The sequence below is a fragment of the Lepidochelys olivacea genome (genome assembly GCF_965140295.1).
Source record: "Lepidochelys olivacea isolate rLepOli2 genome assembly, chromosome: 8".
NCBI lineage: Eukaryota > Metazoa > Chordata > Testudines > Cheloniidae > Lepidochelys > Lepidochelys olivacea.
This window is the reverse complement of record NC_140418.1, coordinates 21773401-21786004: the sequence shown is the minus strand read 5'-3', so window position 1 is coordinate 21786004 and position 12604 is coordinate 21773401.

Genomic DNA, 12604 nt, shown 5'->3' with positions numbered 1-12604 from the left:
GGGTGGGTGGGAAAAGCCTAAGACTGTACAGTATGTGTATCGCCTTGTTCCATGAACCAGATTCCAGGCTGTGTGATGCTCTATGTTAGAGATTAACAGGTCCAGCACCCAGACTCAGCCAGACCTTTCCGTCTTCCAGGTTTCCATGCTCCTGACCACTGTGCTGAATGGACTGAGAGCAGTTCATTAGAAAGCATAATTTCTAGTTCAAAACCACGTAGTGTTTACACCAAGATGAATACATATCTATCTATGGGCCAGAGGTTCATGGGAATCCCACCCAAGCTGTGCAGTATTAGAGGTATCATCCTTCATGTGATCTGTAAACCTCAGCTCACTTCTGCCTATCTCCAAGGAGCTGTGCTGGTGGAAAGCAAAGACCTCAAGGTGCATTTCAAGAGGAGTTTAAGAATCACTTCATTGTCCTGGCCAACATTCCTTGCTTGGTGGCCTGTTCCAACACTTGATGATGTCAATGGAAGAGCACTAGACAGGACCCTGGCAGGGGCTCAAATGTCTCAGGTTGTTAGGGAGCTATTGGTAAGAGCAAAATGTCTCCTGTATTTGCCCATAGAGCCCAACTACTTTCTGAAAGAGATGGTCCCAACCCTAACCCTAGCTCTGCACATCATGGCCTCTCATTTCTATAACGGGCTAAGCCAAAACCTCCCATCTGAATACCCCCCACGTGTGCGAAATCTGGATTCGGTTCTAGATGCACGTGGGCCCTGTCTCTGTTTTCTAGATACTGAATGTCTGGAGTGTGGAAGGCTGCAGTGAAACCAACTTTCTGCAAAGATTCCAGAGGGCCAAAAAGTGTCTTCAAGACTGATCCTCGTTTCCCGAGTCACAGCGTGGTGCAGTGACTTGCCCATGGTAAATGGTCAAGTGGAGAGTAGAATGCAGCTCTCCTGATGTCCAGCCCTGTGCCCTCTCCGTGAGAGCACACTGGGTCATTGTGCTGATGACTGTGTGCAAGACAGTGAGCTGAAGGAATGCACAAGGATGTTTGCTTGTGTATACCTTGCAGGACGTTTGATGTTGGAGTGAATGCAAGTTTTTCTTACGATAACAGCAGACGGCCTTGCACATAGGTCTTCTGGTGATGTGGTGTGTTGAGAGGCTATTCTGGTATGTATTGGTCACTCACTGGCCTGTATTCCAGCTGATCAGGTCTCACCAGAGTGCACAGTTTACTGTCTGTGGTTTTTGTCTTGTGTTCATAGTACAGCTTTGTTGAAATATATGCTCACTCACTGCTATGTTACATGAACGAGGATTTATCTTTTCACCACACCTAGCTTGCTTCCAAAACTATTATTTGTTCGGAGGAGACAATATGATCTTGACAGGATCTTTGGGCTCTAGTTCTAGGAGGTCTTTAGCTTGTCAGTCATAGTCTTTGCATGTTTCTCTCTTCCTTTTTGTCTGCTACTCCTTCCACCACTGCTGGTGGTAGTAATGTTGGTACCATTATTAATGGTACCAAGGTATGTGCTCATCTTGACATCAAGTGTGGTACCGGACTGCTATTAATGCCTTCTGTAAGAGTGTTTCTCCATTCAGAAATGGGTTGCCATATATTTTCTTTGCTTTTTGCAGCTTTCTTTAATGGAGACTTAGCAATTTTAACGGCCAATCAGCTTTGCCATTTGACTGGCTGTGGTATGATGATGATGTAGTGTGACCAGATTCCCATTCCCAAGCAAATTGCACAAAATCACTGCAGATAAACTGGGATCACTTGTCTGGAACTATATTGTATGGGATACCATGCCTGAAGAAATGCTTCCTAGCTTTGTCTATGATGGTGGCTGCGGTAGTATCTGACAGCTCATCTAGCTCCTAGAAACCTGAATAATTATGTACACTGAGGTAGTTTGGGTGGTGAAAAGGTCCATTCTCTCTGTGCACCAAGGTCTGTTGGGGTTGCTGTCGCTTTTCAGTATCAGGGGGTAGCCGTGTTAGCCTGTATCCATAAAAACAACAAGGAGTCCGGTGGCACCTTAAAGAATAACAGATTTATTTGGGCATAAGCTTTCGTGGGTAAAAAACCCACTTCTATTCCAGAATGGCTATTAAGTATTCTTGAGAAAGTTTCTGTCTCAATGATCACAGCTTATATATATGATGCTATCTTGGATGCTTATCTCATCTCATTAGTTCCAGTATTCTTGAGAGGCAGGTGGGCTTCTCCCCTGGTCCTGACAGAATGACCAACATGAGCACTTGTAAATCTTTGACTGCATAGTTTGCTCTCAGACTCTTTCCAACCCCTATTTTGAAACTGGCACAGAGTTGACCTGGTTGATGCATTCTGTGTCTTTCCTGTATTTCAATCAGGTTGAGGATCTCATATTCTCCTTCAGTTGCCATATTTTCCCCCTGCAATGCTGCTTTCGATGTAATGTACATCTAAGTTTTAGCATTGGAGTTTCAGTAGCATGCACTAAAGGCATTTTGGGGCCATGAGCACTGGTTTTTTAACTCAACTGGATTCCCATCCTTGAACATACCCGTCCAACTTTTCACATGTAGACATTTTTGCAATACATTCCTCTTCAATTTGATTCTGTTTTTGTTCTGTTGTTGATAGTGACTTTGTTACAAAAGCTTCTGGCTGTCCCTTTTGCAGGAGTGATGACCAAAGTCCTGTCTCTCTGGTATCACATTGGATGGTTGCCTCTTCGTTCACACTGTTGTATTTCAGGATGGGATAGTTGGTCATCAACTTTTTCATACAAAGGCTGCATCATCTTGAAGTAACCATGTCTATGCTGCATCTTTGGCCCATAGTCATCTCAGGGGTTAGCATACATTTGCAGGCAATCACAATTTCATCTTATTATTCAGTTTTAGATTGACTTCCCTGGCTCTTGCTAAGAAGTCAGATGTTGTCTCCTATGCAAGCTGCTCAGCGCCAGCTGTTTTGGTTCTCTGACTCTGCCTGGGCAGCGCTGTTCCACCCTCAGTGTTTCCTTTGTTGACATCCAGTGTTCAAAATGGATAATAAAATTATTTAAAAAAAAAACCCACCCACCTTTCTCTACCATGCTGCTAGAGCCTGTGTCATTCAGAGGGGTCCTGCTAGTGCCTTTAAGACAATGAAGTGTGAGTCATCTAGATGGAGGGTGTCTGTTTGCCATTGTCTCCATTCCCCAGAGGCCTCTGTGATAAGACAGACAAAGAGAAAGGGACATTTCTGATGTCCCAGTTCCTGACAGCAGCCCCCAAGTGCATGCGTGAGAATCTCAGGAATGATTAGCAGCTCGTTAGTATTTCCTGACACACAGGCTAGCGTCTGTCATGTTGGGCGGCCACACAGACACAGCTCCGGCTCTCGCAAGCATCCTGAAGCGCTCCCTCTGCCAAACCGCAGCTGCCGTTTCTGTGTGATTGGGGGAAACGAGCCCTTTCCTTCCCCCGCCTTCAACAGGGGTGAGAGGCCTTGCTTGGTATGAAAATAAATGTGAACCACGGTCAGGACAAAGGCGAGTCCCAGAGCCAGATACTGTTGTAAACAGTGTCTTTCCTTCCCCTCCCCAGGCCCTGAACATTCCTGGTGGTTTCCCTCCTGCCCCTGACAGCAGGGCTGCTGTCTCAGGGTTTGGCTTAGCATGAAGACTTGGTTGGTTTTGGTGCACTTTTCAGAGAAATACGTGCCCTGCACCAGAGAGATGTGCAAATCCTGCCTAGTAACTATGCAAGCACCTCAAAGGAAATGGGAGAGGGAGAGGGTAGGGCTGGGGAGGAGGGCAGGGGAAGGAGTGTCGGTGAGGTGGAGGAACTAGCTACTTGTTTCATGTCTAATGTTCTGGTGATTCAGAGCAAGGGTGGTGGTGCTTGATTTCATTCACCTGCTGCCATTCTAAATCAGCAAGGAAAGCGAATTTACCCCAGCTCCCTCCCTTCCTTGGAAAGTCAGTACATGTGTATCCATATCAATGGTATGGTGACCCTCCCAGGTGGACATGAGCTCCCCTGGAGACATAACAGAGGGGTTATAGTTAGTTTGCAATGGAAATGGAGTAGATCACTCTCTCCTCCTCCTCCCTTCACTTTCTAAGCAGCAGGGTGTTTAGCACAGGAGGAAATAGCCTCTAGTGAACAAGATGGAGGTGCTGGTATGAAAATCAAGAAATGGCGTGTTAACCTGAGTTCCCTTGAGTATAGGGAGCTAGGGTGTAGAAGTAGAGACTAGACACGTGGCTTGTCAGTGCCACAAACTCAGGACTGTGTTAGACCCTAGAGCGGAGGGAGGACACCCTTAATTGGCACTAGTACAGTGGTTTCCAAACTAGGGGTGCCGCTTGTTCAGGGAAAGCCCCTGCCGGGCCAGGTCGGTTTGTTTACCTGCCGCGCCCACAGGTTCGGCCGATCGCGGCTCCCACTGGCCGCAGTTTGCCGCTCCAGGCCAATGGGGGCTGCGGGAAGGGCGGGCAGCACGTTCCTCAGCCTGCGCCACTTCTCGCAGCCCCCATTGGCTGAGAACGGCAAACCGCGGCCACTGGGAGCTGTGATCGGCCGAACCTGCGGACGCGGCAGGTAAACAAACTGGCCCGGCCCGCCAGGGGCTTTCCCTGAACAAGCGGCGCCCCTAGTTTGGGAACCACTGCACTAGTAGAAGTTCTTTTATCATTTCTGAGGACTAGCCACTGGGGCGCTATTTCTCTCTCACACCCCCACACCCCCACCATTTCACAGCAATCAGTGTGGGCACACAGTTGAGCAAAAGAAAACACGTGTCTCGATCACTATTGATGTTACCTGCAGCCCTGTGGGGCTTTCTCCATTCTGGGCTAACTCCATGCAGGCCAGTGTTCCCACCTCAGAGGAAGGTGAAGGCTCAGTGACCAAGAAGACACACTGAGTGACTGCAACCAGGTCCGCTTACCTTCTCTGTAAAAGGGGAAGCATAATACCAATCCACCTGTGGGCGTCTCAGTCCCAAGGTGCTCAGAGCCAATACCACCTTGATGGCTACAGCACTAGAACTCTGACTCAGGATAGGCCCCCACAAAGGAAAGGGTTAATCTCCTGTTTTAGGGTTAATTTCCAATTTTTTTGCCTGGGCATGTTGGCTCTTCCTGTTCTTGCTAAGATACCCATATTCCAGGGTTCTTCTGGGGCTGAGAACCAAGTTAATTAAAAAGATATGACAGCTTTTAACTGAACAGGTGGGGAAGGAGCAGATCCCAAAGGAAAAGGCTGAAGGTATCTGGAGTGAAGAAATCTTCACAGAGGACAGCTGGAAGGCTTGATTGGAGCCCTTGTCTGGAGTGAGTGAGACAGTGACAGGTCCCTCATCTGCGTGACAGAGGTGGCAATTTCCTGCAATACCTCTGGGAGATCTTAGTGACTTAAGTTTAAATAACTTGGGAGTCCGTTGTATTATGAATGCAAAATTTATGTATCATGGGATTGTGTGTAACTTCTCTCGAGGGGAGTCGTGGCCAATGTGAACCCTGGGAAGTGTTGGGAACTTCAAAGGAATATTTTAAACAATGTGCCAGATTAGAAAACACGTTTGGGATGAACAAAGTTAAGTGGATTTCATAGGAAACATCTGGAGGGGAGGGGAATGTAAATCTTTTGAAGTTGAGCCCTGAGGAGACAACCATTTGATGGGCTGTTTACCTGTTCATAGTCTCTGCAGCTCAAAGATCCAGGCTGTATCAGGGAAAGGCTAACCTATGCATTTGTGTTCTTGTTCTGAGCAAAAGGTGCTATGAACCTGTAACCACAGAGAATGCCAGAGTGGGGTTTGAAGAACTGACTCTTACTAGAGCCCTTGTTGGAGTTGTGGTGATCTCTGGTACCTTATTATCACATGTGTAGGTTCCTTTATTTTTTAAATATGTTTTTTCTGTAATGCTTCCACCTTAAGAATAAACGTGCTTGCTTCAGAAAAGCTGTGTGGCACCTTATAACTGGGGGACAATTACTCTGCTTACAGCTTCTGAGGAGAAAAGTAAAGCAGGCCTGATTAAACATTCTGACTTGTGGGGGAATTCACAGTGCAGGCAGGGAACTGTGCATCCAGTAAATACCCTGATCAGGAGGAAGAGAGATATGGATCTCTCTCTGCCCAAGAGAGGTGACGACTGAGGAGCCCGGAGCCTAAAAGTGAGTGCCCATGCTGGACCACAGAGGGGGAATACAGGTGCAGTAGCCCTTAACTGTAACCATCTGGTCACTGGACACACTCTCATCTCCCAGGGTCTCCATTAGCAGTGTGTGTTCGTTTCTAGATCTGGATTCTAGGTGGGCGATACATTACAAGCTGTTTCCAAAAGGCCTTACACGAGCTCCTTAAATTGCCTGTGTATATGTTCCTGTATTCAGAATGAGAGATGTGCACGCAGACATATGCCCCCCAGGCTGCTGTCATGATATTTGTGTGACAAACTGCAGGGCCATGTGATAAATTGCTTTTGTCATGGGTCTTTGAGCACCTCCCCAGCACTTGGCTCATTAAACTGTCTCTGTAGCATGTATTTATATATATATATATATATATATGTATAAAAGCAACACACACAGTTCTCTGCAGATTAGCCTATAAATAGAGAGATGAGCTAATATTTAACTCATTTGGGCACTTTGCACACAGAGTCTATGCATTAATCTCTCTTTTTTTTAGAAGCTTTAATTAAGCTAGATTTAGCTGCAGCAGGCCTGGGGACATCTCAAGTCAAGACATGTTGCAGTTAAATGTTTACACATAGTAAATAATTCTTCTCATTTAGTTAGAGGGTGATAATTGTTATCAGATTCTGAAGGACTCAGAGCTTGTGTAAACACTTAAATTATCCTCCTCGGTTTCAAGAGACTAGTCAGGGACTGTTTGGAAATCTCTTAAGTTTCCATAGAGCCAATAAACCATTCATTTGGGTTCTTTATTCCCCTTGAAGAATTGCTCATCCTTAGCCGTGCTGCCAACAGTCGGTCTTTAGCTGCTAAAAGATAACAGGCACCAGCCTCACAATAAGCATCACCACAGCCGACACAAATCCTGGACCAAAATGAACCAACCACAAAATGTAAGAGTAAAATACTTCCCAGTGCTGCAGCAGCCTGCCTCTCCAGGGCCTGATCCTGTGAGGGACAGAGGACCAATTCCCACTGATTTTAAAGAGAGCCAAGGGGGCTCAGTGTCATTCAAGGCTCTTGTGCTGCGCAGTGAAAGCATTTCCACGGGCTGTATATCTTTCAGCTAATGTTGGCATAGGTGTGATGTTGCATTCGTTGTGGATCTGACAGTTATTGTTGCAACAGCGGCCACTGGGGATTGAATTGAGGATTACAGCTGGCTGGGAATTTTTCAGCAAAGCTTTTTTTTTGGTCTGAAAATGTCAATTCCTTAATTGAAACTTTTTGTGGAAGCATCTCAGTTTTCATTAAACCCTGGGGAGTGGGGGGTGGGGGCTGTAGGTATGTGTGCCAACAGACCAGTGGTTCAAGTGCTCACCTGGCCTATAGGAGATGCAGGTTTAAGTCCCTGCTCTGAATCAGGCTATGGTCTATTCTTGGATAGCTCTTGCGCTCATGGTTTTCGGTGAACATTTTTGAGAGGTCTCATTTGTGTTCCAACGTGGAACAAAATCAAATTTTGAAACCTCTACATGTTTTGTGAAACAGAATGCTTGCTTTTTTGGCCAGCCCTGCTAGGGATCTCCAGAACTAAAAGCATGAGTTGCTACAGCTTGAGCAAAAGAACTAAGCTTGGATCTAGGAGCTATAGCAGGCTCACACCCTCTGAGGACTGGGCACAGCGGGGATGCAGGACACACAATGAACAGCGTATTGCATAGTCACCACAGATCCATGGCACTCACATATTGCAGGGTGGGTTTCTGAGGAACCTGTGGTAGCCAGGCACTCGACTCCCATTGAATTCCAGTGGGATTCAAACACCTTATTTCATATATTTTTAAGGTCAGTGAACGGGGTCATTAGGATCACATCATCGGACTTCTTGCATGACACAGGCCACTCACCAGTCATTCCTGCCTCAAGTCCATATCTTCTGGTTAACCTATATATAGCATGTCTTTTAGAAAGATATTCAATCTTGATTTAAAGACTCCGAGTGATGAAGAACCAACCACACCTCTAGGTGATTTTTTCTCATGATTAATTACCATCACCATTAAAATGGTGCATTATTTCTAATCTGAATTTATCTCGTGTTAGCTTCCAGCCACTGGACTTTGTTACACCTTCGTCTGCTAGAATGATGAGCCCTGTATTATCAGAAATCTTCTTCCTGTGTTGGAACATACAGACTGTGATCAAGTCACTCCTCAACCATCTCTTTGTTAAGCTAAATAGATGGAGCTTCTTTCATCTCTCACTGTAAGGTCAGTTTTCCAGACCTTTATAATTTCCTTACACATCTGGCCAATATCTGCAAATAATGTGTGTGAGTGTGTACACAGATGGAGCCTTTCTAAGGGGGTAAATTACCTTTTTGGGGTAATTTAATATTCTGCAGAATTCTACAGTCAGGTTGGGGAGGACACACAGAGTTTGATAATTTCCCTGTCTATTACAACATTCATTTGATGTTCAGTTCATCAGTTTAATAAAAATGGCCCTGTTCTTGCAGCCTTTATTCATGCAAAATGCTATATAAACACATATCAAGAAATGCCGAAGCATTTAAGATGCAATAAGCGATGTAATAAACAATCACTGAGGACTGAGGAGGGAAGACAAGGATAGCGTGTGGTTATGTTGACTTGCTATGTACAGAGTGAGATGGCCTGATTTATTTGATGTTTTTAATATGACAGACATAAGTACTTACAAGAGATCAGCACTAGGCCAGTGACATGTGGTAGTAGATTATATTGCCTGGTTTTTAGGTGGCCTGAGGAGGGGTAGGAGTTGTGCGTCCTTTAGTACCTAAAAAAATCGGGCTTCGGAGATTCAGATTTCCATCTGGTATTCCCCACTGACTGGCTAGGCTTGTGTGGACAGTGGTGGGATTCTTCAGTTCTCTATTATCCCACTGGTCGTTCCTGAGAAAGGTGCCAACATTTAACAGTGACCAGCGGGATAGGAATTGGCTCAGATAACCCTTAAATAAATGAGAAGCAAGGTTCTAACAATGTGACTAATGTGTGACAGATGGGTTGATTCCCGTGCCTGGGTTCACAAGTTCACAGCAAACATTTTCAAAGTTATAGAGCAAAACTTACATATGTTCTTACAGCCTGGAATACAGCCATTACAAGTGAGATTAATGCATGCAGTCGCTTACAAGCATTTCATAGTCTAACCACTAACTACATCCTATTAGACTAATATTTATCCTGAGCAAAGCTAACATACAGGTGAACTGGTCTGGTCTCCAGCTATGAATTTGTCAGTTCTCAGCTAACGCCTACAGCCTGGGCAAGAACTGGCATCTGGCCTGGCCAGCATCACAAAGCTATCGGATTGCACTGACATTTGATCGGACTCCTTCCCCTCAGAATGAGAGCGAAGGGGAAGCAGCTGGGGGGAGGGAGAAGCCATCGGTGGGGGTTTAGGGAGAGCAAAGCCCAGTGGGTCCAGCTTGGAAATGGGCAGCAGAAGAGTTGCCCTAGCTAAGGAGAGCTAGCAGTGAGTGACCAACTGTGTGGATTTGACATGGGAGCAGGAGAAGGAGGAAGGCCAAAGCCTGGCCAATCACAGTTTGGATCTATTTCTAGTAAGACTGAGTGAGACTGACACTGCTGGGGATTCATATCCAGCCCAGATTGAGCAGGTCTGTCTCTGGTAGGGACTGGTCTCCAATAACATTAACCTCAGCAGGGATGGTGATTACCTGATATCAAACCCAAATGTCTAGTGGTGTGGTCCCCCTGGATACTGATTGGGAACCAGCTATATGTTCTTCCAGCTTCACCACTTGTCAAACCAACATTATAGTCATCATAATCGCACATACCCTCGGTGAGGGTGGTCTTGCATTCAGAAAAAGAAAGAAAGCAAAGGAAGCTTTCTATCTAAGCAGGAAGGAGCTCTCCTGAGATACATAGACACAAATATTCAAGGTGAGCCTTCCAGCCCCAGTAAGGATGTGCATGGTGAGGAGATGCCCGATCTTCAGGTTAGTCAGAGTGCAGGTGACCTGGCAGCTACTGCAGCATCCATATCTCCATCTCAAATGGATGTAACCATGCACATTCCTGAAGAAAAGTGTAGATCAGAGAAGAGTGTGGTGGAGGCGCAAGAAACAGCTGCTGCTGAGTTTAGTTCCTTAAGTCTAGATGATCCAGGACTATGAACCCACTCGAGGAGTAGCCTGAGGGACTTCCTTGTACTGCATGGGCCACAGCAAGTAAAAAACTTCATGTTCCCCAAAGACAATGAAAATAGAAGTTTCCATCTAACACATTACTGGTGTGAAATCCCCAATGGTGACAAAGTGGAGAGGCCATGGCTTATGTACTCAAAAACCCAGAATGCTGCATACTGTTTTTGTTCCAAACTCTTCCAGTCTAATGTTCCAGCCACATTAGGTTCTACAGGAACAAAGGACTGGAAAAATCTGGCTAGAAATCTGGCATGCCATGAGAAGGCAGCAAATCACCAGAGAGCATTCCATAGGTGGAAAGAGCTTGAGATGAGATGGAGGTTAAAGGCCACCATAGATAATCAGCATCAGGAGAAGATTGCATCAGAGTCTCTTTACTGGCAAAATGTTCTGAAAAGGCTCATTGCCATTGTGAAAATGTTTGCTACCCAAAACCTAGCACTGCGTGGCACTTCAGATCAGCTGTATGTGTCAAACAATGGAAACTTCCTTAAAATTGAATTCTTTAACCAGGTGCTTGATTGTGCAATACAGTCAGTTGAAGAATGTTTCATGCAGCTCAAGGAACACAGCTGTATATGTATGATATTCCAAAACTCCTCACTATACCTGAAGAAGACCTGACCTACACCAGCAATGCAGGGCACTAGACACAGTGTTGACACATGATGACATGCGTGATACTGATGCAAGTGATTTAGGTGATGAACTGAAAACCCTTTCAAGATACATTTCAGCAGGATCAACTCCAAAGGCTGTACTGGAATATATGTGCACAAATAGGATGACCACCCTCTTTCCAAATGCTTTTGTTGCTCTGCGCATACTTCTAACACTTCCTGTAACAGTTGCCAGTGGAGAACGCAACTTCTCCAAGCTGAAGTCAATAAAAACACTTCTATGCTCCACAATGACACAGGAGAGGCTGGTCAGCCTTGCAACCATCTCAATAGAGCATGAGCTGGCCTAGACTGTGGACCTTCAGAAAGCAGTTCAAATCTTTGCAACAAAGAAGGGACGGAAAGCACCACTTTGATTATGCAAACAGATAAAAATGCCAGTGTTTACTATGCAGACAAGAAAAGTTACATTTGCTGTTCAGGTGTTTGAAAGTTAAGTGTTACTTAAAATGCCCTATACAAAAATTTTAAATTGTTAGTTCTCCTTTACTGGGGTAGGTAGAGCAGTACCATGAGAGGAGTAGAACAAGAAGAATGCAGAACTGAGACCTTTCGAAGTTTTGGCCCAAGCGAGGTGGAATGGAGGCGTCATTTGAGCTCCCCGCCTCAGGTATCAAAATGTTGTGGGCCAGCCTTGGTATCTCCAACCCAAACAGAGTGTTTGGGATTCCTTTTGATTGAATATAGCTAGACCCTTTTAGTGGTGTTATTGGATACCAGTCCCTACCAGAGACAGACCCTAATAATAAAGATCTTTGTATATTCCAGAAGTACTTGACAATACTCGACCCGTTCCTGCTATTCCCTCCAATGCCCTGAGGTCAAAGAGCCAACTCATATTTCCTTACAAGTTGACACCCCTCTCCCTGCCCCGCCCCATCTTGTTTAAATGAATGTATTTCAAATTTAAGATTACCCTAAACTTCATTGGCCTGTGGCCTTGGTTTTTAATAATGTTTCTAGATGAGTCACAGGCCTGCTTATAGCACTGTTAACATGTTAGAGTGAGCGGTGTATTATTCTCTACACAGAAATCAAAGATAGGATTTCAAGAACATGGAGATGGAAGGTAAGGACTGGGGGGCTGTTAAGAAATTCTGGAGCATGACTGCTTTCCTTTACCATAGAGGCTGCCTAATAGAAAAAGTTAAGAAGAAATAGTCTAAATATGTTCAGTCAGAAAATCTGGAATGATTTTCTGCTCCACATAAGAAAAAAATGAACAGCCAAGTTATTCAAGTAAATCCTGTTTGGCATATAACCTGTTACTTAAGTGAAATCAAATGGCCCAGATTTAGGCTTATTGCTTAAGACCCATGAGTTAATCCATAGGGTTAAAGGTGATAATTCTGGGAGAAATAGACCTAATTATAAATTCACTAGCACAATCTTTCAACAGCAGCTCAAGAAAAGGAGGTAGAATGACTACATGGGCCTCATCAAGACTTTGTAAAAACTTTCATCAGGATTGTCTCATGGAATATTGTTGGCCTTATGGCAAATTGCCGGCACTACTATGATGGGTCCCATGCTTTCTCTTCTGTGGGGGAGGAGGGTGTTTCAGGGCGCCATTTCTCGGCCCTTATCTGGGGTATTAACTGTCCCACTAGTATCC